Source organism: Rhinoraja longicauda, chromosome 40, assembly GCF_053455715.1.
Source record: "Rhinoraja longicauda isolate Sanriku21f chromosome 40, sRhiLon1.1, whole genome shotgun sequence".
Taxonomy (NCBI): domain Eukaryota; kingdom Metazoa; phylum Chordata; class Chondrichthyes; order Rajiformes; family Arhynchobatidae; genus Rhinoraja; species Rhinoraja longicauda.
This window is the reverse complement of record NC_135992.1, coordinates 4,829,810-4,841,614: the sequence shown is the minus strand read 5'-3', so window position 1 is coordinate 4,841,614 and position 11,805 is coordinate 4,829,810.

Genomic DNA, 11,805 nt, shown 5'->3' with positions numbered 1-11,805 from the left:
GACTCTACCAGCTGGGCCACTGTTGCCGCCTTGAAAAACATTGATAGGAAAGTATTGGTGTGATTGGTGGCGCTTGGACCGAGATAGTGAGAAACTTTGTGCACTATCCAGTCAAATTATTTAGATTTAGAGAAACAGCGCGGAAACAGGCCCTTCGGCCCACCGAGTCCGCGCTGCCCCAGCGATCCCCGCACATTAACACTACCTTACACACACTAGGGACAATTTAAAAAAACATTTTACCCAGTCAATTAACCTACAAACCTGTACGTCTTTGGAGCGTGGGAGGAAACCGAAGATCTTGGAGAAAACCCACGCAGGTCACGGGCGAGAACGTACAAACTCCGTACAGACGGCGCCCGTAGTCAGGATCGAACCTGAGTCTCCGGCGCTGCATTCGCTGTAAGGCAGCAACTCTACCGCTGCGCCACCGTGCCGGCCCTACCACACACGAGTATAATGAAACCATACACTATTACACCAGGTAGCGCCAAGGGACCAGAATTCAGGATGTGGTGTGACAGAGGTTTAGCATTACAGTTTCAGAGAACGTCCAGATAAGAAAAAGTGTAGAGGGCAGAAGAGACACTTGGTGTGAGATTAGTGTTATTGCTCGTCAAATGGCTGGAGCAAATTGGGTCCCGTTTCCTTGTTGTTTTCTCTACAACTCGAGCGTTGCTGTAATGAGTCAAGATCATCACGTTGATGTCTCAGGTGAGATTAGTCATGGGAATCTTACGGACTAAGGACTTAAACTTCCTCCACGTTGCGAAACACTTCGTAGAGAAAGAGAGACAGAGAGAGAGAGAGAGAGAGAGAGAGAGACACACACACACAGGTGGGGGGAGTGAGAGAGGTGGGATAGGATTAGGGGTTGCCAACTTCCTCACTCCCAAATAAGGGACAAAAGGTGACGTCACCGCCCACCAGAGCCCCACGTGACCTCACCCGGCCAGCGGCCACGTGCTCCCGCTCCACCAGTGGCGGCCGGCCGTGAACAACATAATAAACGAGAAGATTGGAGTTCTGGTAACTCAGATACTGCCCGTGGTGGTAAATGGCTCCATAGCTCTAGGTCTACTTTCTAATTTACAATTTATTTTTAAAATACAGTTAATTCACAACATCACAATGGACAATAGGTGCAGGAGTAGGCCATTCGGCCCTTCGAGCCAGCACCGCCATTCAATGTGATCATGGCTGATCATTCTCAATCAGTACCCCGTTCCTGCCTTCCCCCCATACCCCCTGACTCCGCTATCCTTAAGAGCTCTATCTAGCTCTCTCTTGAATGCATTCGTCACGGGGAGTGATGAAATGGATGATGCCTAAAATGTGGTGACTCTTGTGTACTTTAACATATAACATTTAACAACTACAGCATGGAAACAGGCCTGTCCGGCCCTACCAGTCCACGCCGACCATTCTCCCTGACCTAGTCTCATCTACCTGCACTCAGACCATAACCCTCCAATCCCCTCCTATCCATATACCTATCCAATTTACTCTTAAATAATAAAATCGAGCCAGCCTCCACCACTTCCACCGGAAGTCCATTCCATACAGCCACAACCCTCTGAGTAAAGAAGTTCCCCCTCATGTTACCCCTAAACCTTTGTCCCTCAATTCTGAAGCTATGTCCCCTTGTTGGAATCTTCCCCACTCTCAAAGGGAAAAGCCTACCCACGTCAACTCTGTCCGTCCCTCTCAAAATTTTAAAAACCTCTATCAAGTCCCCCCTCAACCTTCTACGCTCCAAAGAATAAAGACCCAACCTGTTCAACCTCTCTCTGTAGCCTAAGTGCTGAAACCCACTTGTATTTTAGGATAGTCACTGGAGTGACCTTTGACTTGGCCTCCACAACCATCTGTGGCAATGAATTCCACAGATTCATCACCCTCTGACTATAGAAATTCCTCCTCATCTCCTTCCTAACGGTACGTCCTTTAATTCTGAGGCTGTGGTCTCCGATCCTAGCCCCTCCCACCAGTGGAAACATCCTCTCCACATCCACCCTATCAAGGCCTCTTTATAATCTCCCGGTCGGGCAATTCCCTCAGTCCCATTTCCTTGCTCTTTCCCCAAGAGCCTTGCTAAGTATTCTCTCTCTCGAGTGCGAGTCTACCTTCCTCTGGAACTTACCGATTACTTCTGTTTATACAAGCAGTGTATTTTATATCCTACCTTCCGAGTGCATAGAATAGAGATTCTTAATCCCTCTTATAAGTTCTGCCCCAAATTTAAATCAATGTTCAGACGCAAAATGCTGGAGTAACTCAGCGGGACAGGCAGCATCTCTGGGTGGAAGGAATGGGTGACGTTTCGGGTCGAGACCCTTCTTCAGACTGAGCGTCAGGGGAGAGGGAGACAGAGAGATAAGGAAGTGTAAGAGATCAAAAGGGATGCAGATCAAGGAAAATGTAGAATAGACCATTGTTGAGTTTAGTTTAGAGATACAGCGAGGAAACAGGCCCTTCGTCCCATCGAGTCCGCACCGACCTGCGATCCCCGCACACTAGCACTATCCCACAGGATAATTTACAAAATATATTAAGCCAATTAACCCACAAACCTGCACGTCCAGAAGGTCCAATATGGAGGAGGCTTCCTTGCCCACATTTGACCAGAAGCCTTGAGAATTAATGAGGTCCAACCTCATGTAGAGGACCTCCGGGGCAGTGCCTCCTGTAGTTCATGCCTCTAGTAGAAACGTATAAAATGATAAAAGGACTGGACAAGCTAGATAATAGAGATTATTAATCCCTCTTATACGTTCTGTGCCAAAATTTAAATCAATGTTCAGACACAAAATGCTGGAGTAACTCCACAGGACAGGCAGCATCTCTGGGTAGAAGGAATGGGTGACGTTTCGGGTCGAGACCCTTCTTCAGACTTTACACCAGGTAGCGCCAAGGGGACCAGAATTCAGGATGTGGTGTGACAGAGGTTTAGCATTACAGTTTCAGAGAACGTCCAGATAAGAAAAAGTGTAGAGGGCAGAAGAGACACTTGGTGTGAGATTAGTGTTATTGCTCGTCAAATGGCTGGAGCAAATTTGGTCCCCGTTTCCTTGTTGTTTCCTCTACAACTGGAGCGTTGCTGTATGAGTCAAGATCATCACGTTGATGTCTCAGGTGAGATTAGTTATGAAAATCTCAGGACTAAACTTCCTCCACGTTGCGAAACACTTCGTAGAGAGAGAGAGACACACACACACACAGGTGGGGGGAGTGAGAGAGGTGGGATAGGATTAGGGGTCGCCAACTTCCTCACTCCCAAATAAGGGACAAAGGGTGACGTCACCGCCTGCCCGCGCCCCACGTGACCTCACCCGGCCAGCGGCCACGTGCTCCCGCTCCACCAATGGCGGCCGCCCGGGCCTGGGGGCGAGTTGCTATGCAACCTCCGTTAGGCGAACACACTCGGCCCCGCTCCCCGATCATACTATGTTGGCCTACACTGCTTGGGCCTACAGCGGCCCCCGGGCCTACACTGTCTGGGCCCAAAGGTGTCGGGGCCTACACTGTCTGGGCCTACTGCTGCCCCCGGCCTACAGTGTCCAGGCCCAAAAGTGTCGGGGCCTATAGCACCCCCTGGGCCTAATACGGGACAAGGGCGGTCCCCTACAGGACAAACCAATTTGGCCCAATATAAGGGATGTCCCGGTTAATACGGGACAGGTGACAACGCTAGATAGGGTAAAGATGGGGGAGAGAGCCCCAGACAGAGGTGGGGTAAACACACACATACACGCACACACATATACACACACACATACACACACACATACACACAGAGGTGGGGAGAGAGAGGGAGACAGGTGGGGAGAGAGAGACACAGAGGTGGGGGGAGAAACACACACATACACAGGTGGGAGAGAGAGAGAGAGTGGTGGGGGGGGAGAGAGAGAGAGGTGGGGTAGATACACACACATAAAGGTGGGTAGAGAGTGAGGGTAGGGGAAGATAAATGGCGGGAGTGAGGGAGTGATGCAGAGTCGTGTGGAGGGGGGGAGGACGTGAAGAAGCGGTGTGGGGCGGTAATTAAAGAGGGAAGGCGCTTTGGGAGGGAGGAGAGTGAATGAGGGGAGGGAGCGAGAGGAAGAGGGGATAGCGAAACTTGTTGAGAGGAGGGGAGCGTAAAGACAAAGTAAAGAGTCGGCCCTCAGGATCGGCCACGGTGAAAGGCCTGGTGCTAGAGTGGATGTGGAGAGGATGTTTCCACTAGTGGGAGAGTCTACGACCAGAGGGCACAGCCTCAGAATGAAAGAGTGAAGTCAAGAGTGTTTTATTGTCGTACGTCCCAGATAGAACAATGAAATTCTTCCTTGCAGCAGCACGACAGAATGTGTAAACATAGTGCACCGTGAACAACATAATAAACGAGAAGAAAAAAGTTCAATGTGTGTGTACATTGCACGGTGGCGCAGCGGTAGAGTTGCTGCCTCACAGCGAATGCAGCGCCGGAGACCCGGGTTCCATCCCGACTACGGGTGCTGTCTGTACGGAGTTTGTACGTTCTCCCCGTGGCCTGCGTGGGTTTTCTCCCAGATCTTCGGTTTCCTCCCACACTCCAAAGACGTGCAGGTTTGTAGGTTAATTGGCTCGGTAAATGTAAAAATTCTCCCCAGTGGGTGTAGGATAGTGTTAGTGTGCGGGGATCGCTGGGCGGCGCGGACTCGGTGGGCCGTAAGGGCCTGTTTCCGCGCTGTATCTCTAAACTAAATGAAAAACTAAACTCATATACAATACCTAACCATACCTCCACGCACCTAACCATATTCCCCGCTAACAACTGCCAGCAGCAGAGCTAGTCTGTTTGCAATCTTAGCGTGGTCATTCGTTAATGGGGACATAAACAGTTTCCTCAGTTATTATTCCAACTTCCACCACTAACTTCCCCAATTTTGCCCGCACCTCAGTTCATCTGCTGGGCCATTCTTAGTCACATGAGTGACCAAAAATTGTGGAATACATCTCTTCGAATTAAACAGGAACTAGGTGCAGGAGGAGGCCATTCGGCCCTTCGAGCACAATTCGGCCCAATTCTGAAAGCATTACAGGTATATTGTTTTGTACTGTATACGTATGACTCATATATGCCGAGATTTATCGAGTGGAATGTTTATATGTTATGCTGACAATGTTTGTTTAGGATCAGAGGTCAAATATGACTCACACGGAAGCTTTTTTTAAATCTCAGTTTTATCTTGCAAACTCTGCGAATTTAAAAAAAGCTAGAACGTTCATATCTTTAACAGACGTGCATTATAATTCTGCAGGTAGGAAAATAGCAATGAATAAGATTAATCTCTTGCAAGATTTTTTAAATGTATTGCTTTATGTGAAGACATCTGGTCACATGTGTGACATTTTGGTTCACCTTCCAAAGGTGGAAACCCATATCTAGGCTGTTACGGCTAGACTTGGGAAGTGGTACAATCAATAAAAATTTACAACTTAAGGGCCTGTCCCAGTTACGCAATCTTTAAGGCGACCGTCAAAGTCGTAGCAGATCGCCAAAATTTTATTTTACCCTATGACAATGACCGCGACAATGACCGCGACAATGACCACGACAATGACCACGACAATGACCATGACAATGACAACGACAATGACCACGACAGTGACCACGACAATGACCGCGACAATGACCACGACAATGACCACGACAATGACCACGACAATGACCACGACAATGACCACGACAATGACCACGACAATGACCACGACAATGACCACGACAATGACCACGACAATGACCACGACAATGACCACGACAATGACAACGACAATGACCACGACAGTGACCACGACAATGACAATGACCACGACAGTGACCGCGACAATGACCATGACAATGACCACGACAATGACCAAGACAATGACCGCGACAATGACCACGACAATGACCACGACAATGACCACGACAATGACCACGACAATGACCACGACAATGCCGAGTCAGGTCGATACAAGTTTTACTTTTTTTGTGAAACTAGCACCTGGCTAAGAGATGGCACCGTCTTCGGAAACATCGCAAAATCCCCACGCTTACCTGACCGTCAAACTGCCGCCTCCAATCTACCCGTCAAATGTCCTGATGGTAAATAAATTGGTTAAACAAAACTATCTTCTGGTATCTTCAAATGCTTTTTCTTAATTTAATATCATGTGCTTCTAAACGCATCTGCGACAACCTAGCAAAGCTGGGGACAGCGTGCGACAGACAGCGCCCGCAATAAGCTACGATACCTGGCGACAAGCCGGCTGTCGCCGAGAAATTTCTATCTGGAAATTTTTTCCGCGACGCGCCGAGATCCGCTACGATTCATTGAAGACTCCTCACGATCACGCCCGCGCGCGACACCCCGGCCAACGTTCGACAACAGCCTAGTCACCGGCAGTCGCCTTAAAATCGCCTAAGTGGGACAGGCCCTTTAAAGTTAGTGTTGGAATCACAGTCTTGGAGGGAGAAGATAGGGCCGAAATGGGTGCTGGTCATCTTAGACAGAGGTTTTAAAGGTGAGCAAAACATATTTCTGCCAGATACGCAGGTCGGGGAGCCATTTTGTGGAGCGGGAGCGCGTGGCCGCTGGCTGGGTGAGGTCACGTGGGGGCGCGGGGCGGTGACGTCACCCTTTGTCCCTTATTTGGGAGTGAGGGAGTTGGCAACCCTACTGATACGGGACAAGGGCGGTCCCGTACGGGACATACTAGTTTAGCCCAAAATACGGGTAATACAGGACAGTTGGCAACCCTAAATATTCCCCTCGTAAGATTCGACCAAACGCTCCCGGGAAGAGCCTAGTGAATTGTCGATGTTTGGAAGCTGTTCTGCTGTGCAAGAGGACACGAAGTGCCGGAGTAACTCAGCGGGTCAGGCAGCAACTCCGGACTACATGGGCAGGTGACGTTTCTGGTGTGGGTGGGGGGGACAACCCTTCTTCAGAAGATGTCGTCATCACCTCAACTCCATGAGTGAAATACACAGTGCTGTCTTTGAAGGTTCAGTTTAGCATAGACATACAGGTTTAGAGAAACCTTCGGCCCATCATGTGCAGGCTGAGCAGTGATCGCCCGTACATTAGTTCTATCCCACACACCAGGGACAATTTACAGAAGCCAATTAGCCTACACACCTGCACGTCTTTGGAGTGTGGGAGGAAACCGGAGCACCTGGGAAAAACCCACGCGGGTCACGGGGAGAACGTACAAACTCCGTACAGACAGCACCCGTAGTCGGGATCGAGCCCGGGTCTCTGGCGCTGTAGGGCGGCAACTCTACCACTGCGCCACCGTGATGCCCTTCCACGGCCTGCACAAGGTCTTCCATGCAGTAACGGCGAGAGACTCTGGTTCAATCTTCTGCATTTTCTCTGGTCCAATCTTCTGCAGGAACACTCGAGTTGGGGAGAGGAGCTGTTGCTTTTGCCACATCCGCCACAGGTGGTGCCGCGGTGCCAGTTTCCTGGCCCTGCCGATCCAAAATGTCACCCATTCCTTCTCTCCAGAGATGCTGCCTGCCCCTAGGGTTGCCAACTGTCCCGTATTAGCCAGGACATCCTGTACTTTGGGCTAAATTGGTTTGTCCCGTACGGGACTGCCCTTGTCCCATATTAGGTCCGGGGGGCGCTGTCGGCCCAGACGCTGTAGGCCCCGACAGTTTAGGTCCCAACAGTCTAGGTTTCCGACATTTTAGTTCCGGACAGTCTAGGTCCGGAGGCCCGGGCGCCGCCTAACGGAGGTTGCGTGGCAACCCGCCTCCCGGCCCAGGCGGCTGCCATTGGTGGAGCGGCAGCACGTGCCCGCTGGCTGGGAGAGGTCACGCGGGGCGCAGGGCGGTGACGTCACCTTGTCCCTTATTTGGGAGTGAGATAGTTGGCAACCCTACCTGTCCCGCTGATTTACTCCAGCATTTTGTGTCTCTCTTCAGTGTAAGCCAGCGTCTGCAGTTCCTTCCAACACATTTTGGCCCTGATCAATGGTCATTTTTGGAACTCAAGGGGATTGGAGTTCTGGTGACTCAGATACTGCCCGTGGTGGTAAATGGCTCCATAGCTCTAGGTCTACTTTCTAATTTACAATTTATTTTTAAAATACAGTTAATTCACAACATCACAATGGACAATAGGTGCAGGAGGAGGCCATTCGGCCCTTTGAGCCAGCACCGCCATTCAATGTGATCATGGCTGATCATTCTCAATCAGTACCCCGTTCCTGCCTTCCCCCCATACCCCCTGACTCCGCTGTCCTTAAGAGCTCTATCTAGCTCTCTCTTGAATGCATTCGTCACGGGGAGTGATGAAATGGATGATGCCTAAAATGTGGTGACTCTTGTGTACTTTACTTGTATTTTAGGATAGTTACTGGAGTAACCTTTGACTTGGCCTCCACAACCATCTGTGGCAATGAATTCCACAGATTCATCACCCTCTGACTATAGAAATTCCTCCTCATCTCCTTCCTAACGGTACGTCCTTTAATTCTGAGGCTGTGGTCTCTGATCCTAGGCCCTCCCACCAGTGGAAACATCCTCTCCACATCCACCCTATCAAGGCCTCTTTATAATCTCCCGGTCGGGCAATTCCCTCAGTCCCATTTCCTTGCTCTTTCCCCAAGAGCCTTGCTAAGTATTCTCTCTCTCTCGAGTGCGAGTCTACCTTCCTCTGGAACTTACCGATTACTTCTGTTTATACAAGCAGTGTATTTTATATCCTAGCATCCGAGTGCATAGAATAGAGATTCTTAATCCCTCTTATAAGTTCTGCCCCAAATTTAAATCAATGTTCAGACGCAAAATGCTGGAGTAACTCAGCGGGACAGGCAGCATCTCTGGGTGGAAGGAATGGGTGACGTTTCGGGTCGAGACCCTTCTTCAGACTGAGCGTCAGGGGAGAGGGAGACACAGAGATAAGGAAGTGTAAGAGATCAAAAGGGATGCAGATCAAGGAAAATGTAGAATAGACCATTGTTGAGTTTAGTTTAGAGATACAGCGAGGAAACAGGCCCTTCGTCCCATCGAGTCCGCACCGACCTGCGATCCCCGCACACTAGCACTATCCCACGGGATAATTTACAAAATATATCAAGCCAATTAACCCACAAACCTGCACGTCCAGAAGGTCCAATATGGAGGAGGCTTCCTTGCCCACATTTGACCAGAAGCCTTGAGAATTAATGAGGTCCAACCTCATGTAGAGGACCTCCGGGGCAGTGCCTCCTGTAGTTCATGCCTCTAGTAGAAACGTATAAAATGATAAAAGGACTGGACAAGCTAGATAATTGAGATTATTAATCCCTCTTATACGTTCTGTGCCAAAATTTAAATCAATGTTCAGACACAAAATGCTGGAGTAACTCAGCGGGACAGGCAGCATCTCTGGGTAGAAGGAATGGGTGACGTTTCGGGTCGAGACCCTTCTTCAGACTTTACACCAGGTAGCGCCAAGGGGACCAGAATTCAGGATGTGGTGTGACAGAGGTTTAGCATTACAGTTTCAGAGAACGTCCAGATAAGAAAAAGTGTAGAGGGCAGAAGAGACACTTGGTGTGAGATTAGTGTTATTGCTCGTCAAATGGCTGGAGCAAATTTGGTCCCCGTTTCCTTGTTGTTTTCTCTACAACTCGAGCGTTGCTGTATGAGTCAAGATCATCACGTTGATGTCTCAGGTGAGATTAGTTATGAGAATCTCAGGACTAAACTTCCTCCACGTTGCGAAACACTTCGTGGAGAGAGAGAGAGACAGAGAGAGAGAGAGAGACACACACACACAGGTGGGGGGAGTGAGAGAGGTGGGATAGGATTAGGGGTCGCCAACTTCCTCACTCCCAAATAAGGGACAAAGGGTGACGTCACCGCCTGCCCGCGCCCCACGTGACCTCACCCGGCCAGCGGCCACGTGCTCCCGCTCCACCAATGGCGGCCGCCCGGGCCTGGGGGCGAGTTGCTATGCAACCTCCGTTAGGCGAACACACTCGGCCCCGCTCCCCGATCATACTATGTTGGCCTACACTGCTTGGGCCTACAGCGGCCCCCGGGCCTACACTGTCTGGGCCCAAAGGTGTTGGGGCCTACACTGTCTGGGCCTACTGCTGCCCCCGGCCTACAGTGTCCAGGCCCAAAAGTGTCGGGGCCTATAGCACCCCCCGGGCCTAATACGGGACAAGGGCGGTCCCCTACAGGACAAACCAATTTGGCCCAATATAAGGGATGTCCCGGTTAATACGGGACAGGTGACAACGCTAGATAGGGTAAAGATGGGGGAGAGAGCCCCAGACAGAGGTGGGGTAAACACACACATACACGCACACACATATACACACACACATACACACACACATACACACAGAGGTGGGGAGAGAGAGGGAGACAGGTGGGGAGAGAGAGACACAGAGGTGGGGGGAGAAACACACACATACACAGGTGGGAGAGAGAGAGAGAGTGGTGGGGGGGGAGAGAGAGAGGTGGGGTAGATACACACACATAAAGGTGGGTAGAGAGAGAGGGTAGGGGAAGATAAATGGCGGGAGTGAGGGAGTGATGCAGAGTCGTGTGGAGGGGGGAGGACGTGAAGAAGCGGTGTGGGGCGGTAATTAAAGAGGGAAGGCGCTTTGGGAGGGAGGAGAGTGAATGAAGGGAGGGAGCGAGAGGAAGAGGGGATAGCGAAACTTGTTGAGAGGAGGGGAGCGTAAAGACAAAGTAAAGAGTCGGCCCTCAGGATCGGCCACGGTGAAAGGCCTGGTGCTAGAGTGGATGTGGAGAGGATGTTTCCACTAGTGGGAGAGTCTATGACCAGAGGGCACAGCCTCAGAATGAAAGAGTGAAGTCAAGAGTGTTTTATTGTCATACGTCCCAGATAGAACAATGAAATTCTTCCTTGCAGCAGCACGACAGAATGTGTAAACATAGTGCACCGTGAACAACATAATAAACGAGAAGAAAAAAGTTCAATGTGTGTGTACATTGCACGGTGGCGCAGCGGTAGAGTTGCTGCCTCACAGCGAATGCAGCGCCGGAGACCCGGGTTCCATCCCGACTACGGGTGCTGTCTGTACGGAGTTTGTACGTTCTCCCCGTGGCCTGCGTGGGTTTTCTCCCAGATCTTCGGTTTCCTCCCACACTCCAAAGACATACAGGTTTGTAGGTTAATTGGCTGGGTAAATGTAAAAATTCTCCCCAGTGGGTGTAGGATAGTGTTAGTGTGCGGGGATCGCTGGGCGGCGCGGACTCGGTGGGCCGAAAGGGCCTGTTTCCGCGCTGTATCTCTAAACTAAATTAAAAACTAAACTCATATACAGTACCTAACCATACCTCCACGCACCTAACCATATTCCCCGCTAACAACTGCCAGCAGCAGAGCTAGTCTGTTTGCAATCTTAACGTGGTCATTCGTTAATGGGTACATAAACAGTTTCCTCAGTTATTATTCCAACTTCCACCACTAACTTCCCCAATTTTGCCCGTACCTCAGTTCATCTGCTGGGCCATTCTTAGTCACATGAGTGACCAAAAATTGTGGAATACATCTCTTCGAATTAAACAGGAACTAGGTGCAGGAGGAGGCCATTCGGCCCTTCGAGCACAATTCGGCCCAATTCTGAAAGCATTACAGTTATATTGTTTTGTACTGTATACGTATGACTCATATATGCCGAGATTTATCGAGTGGAATGTTTATATGTTATGCTGACAATGTTTGTTTAGGATCAGAGGTCAAATATGACTCACACGGAAGCTTTTTTTAAATCTCAGTTTTATCTTGCAAACTCTGCGAATTTAAAAAAAGCTAGAACGTTCAT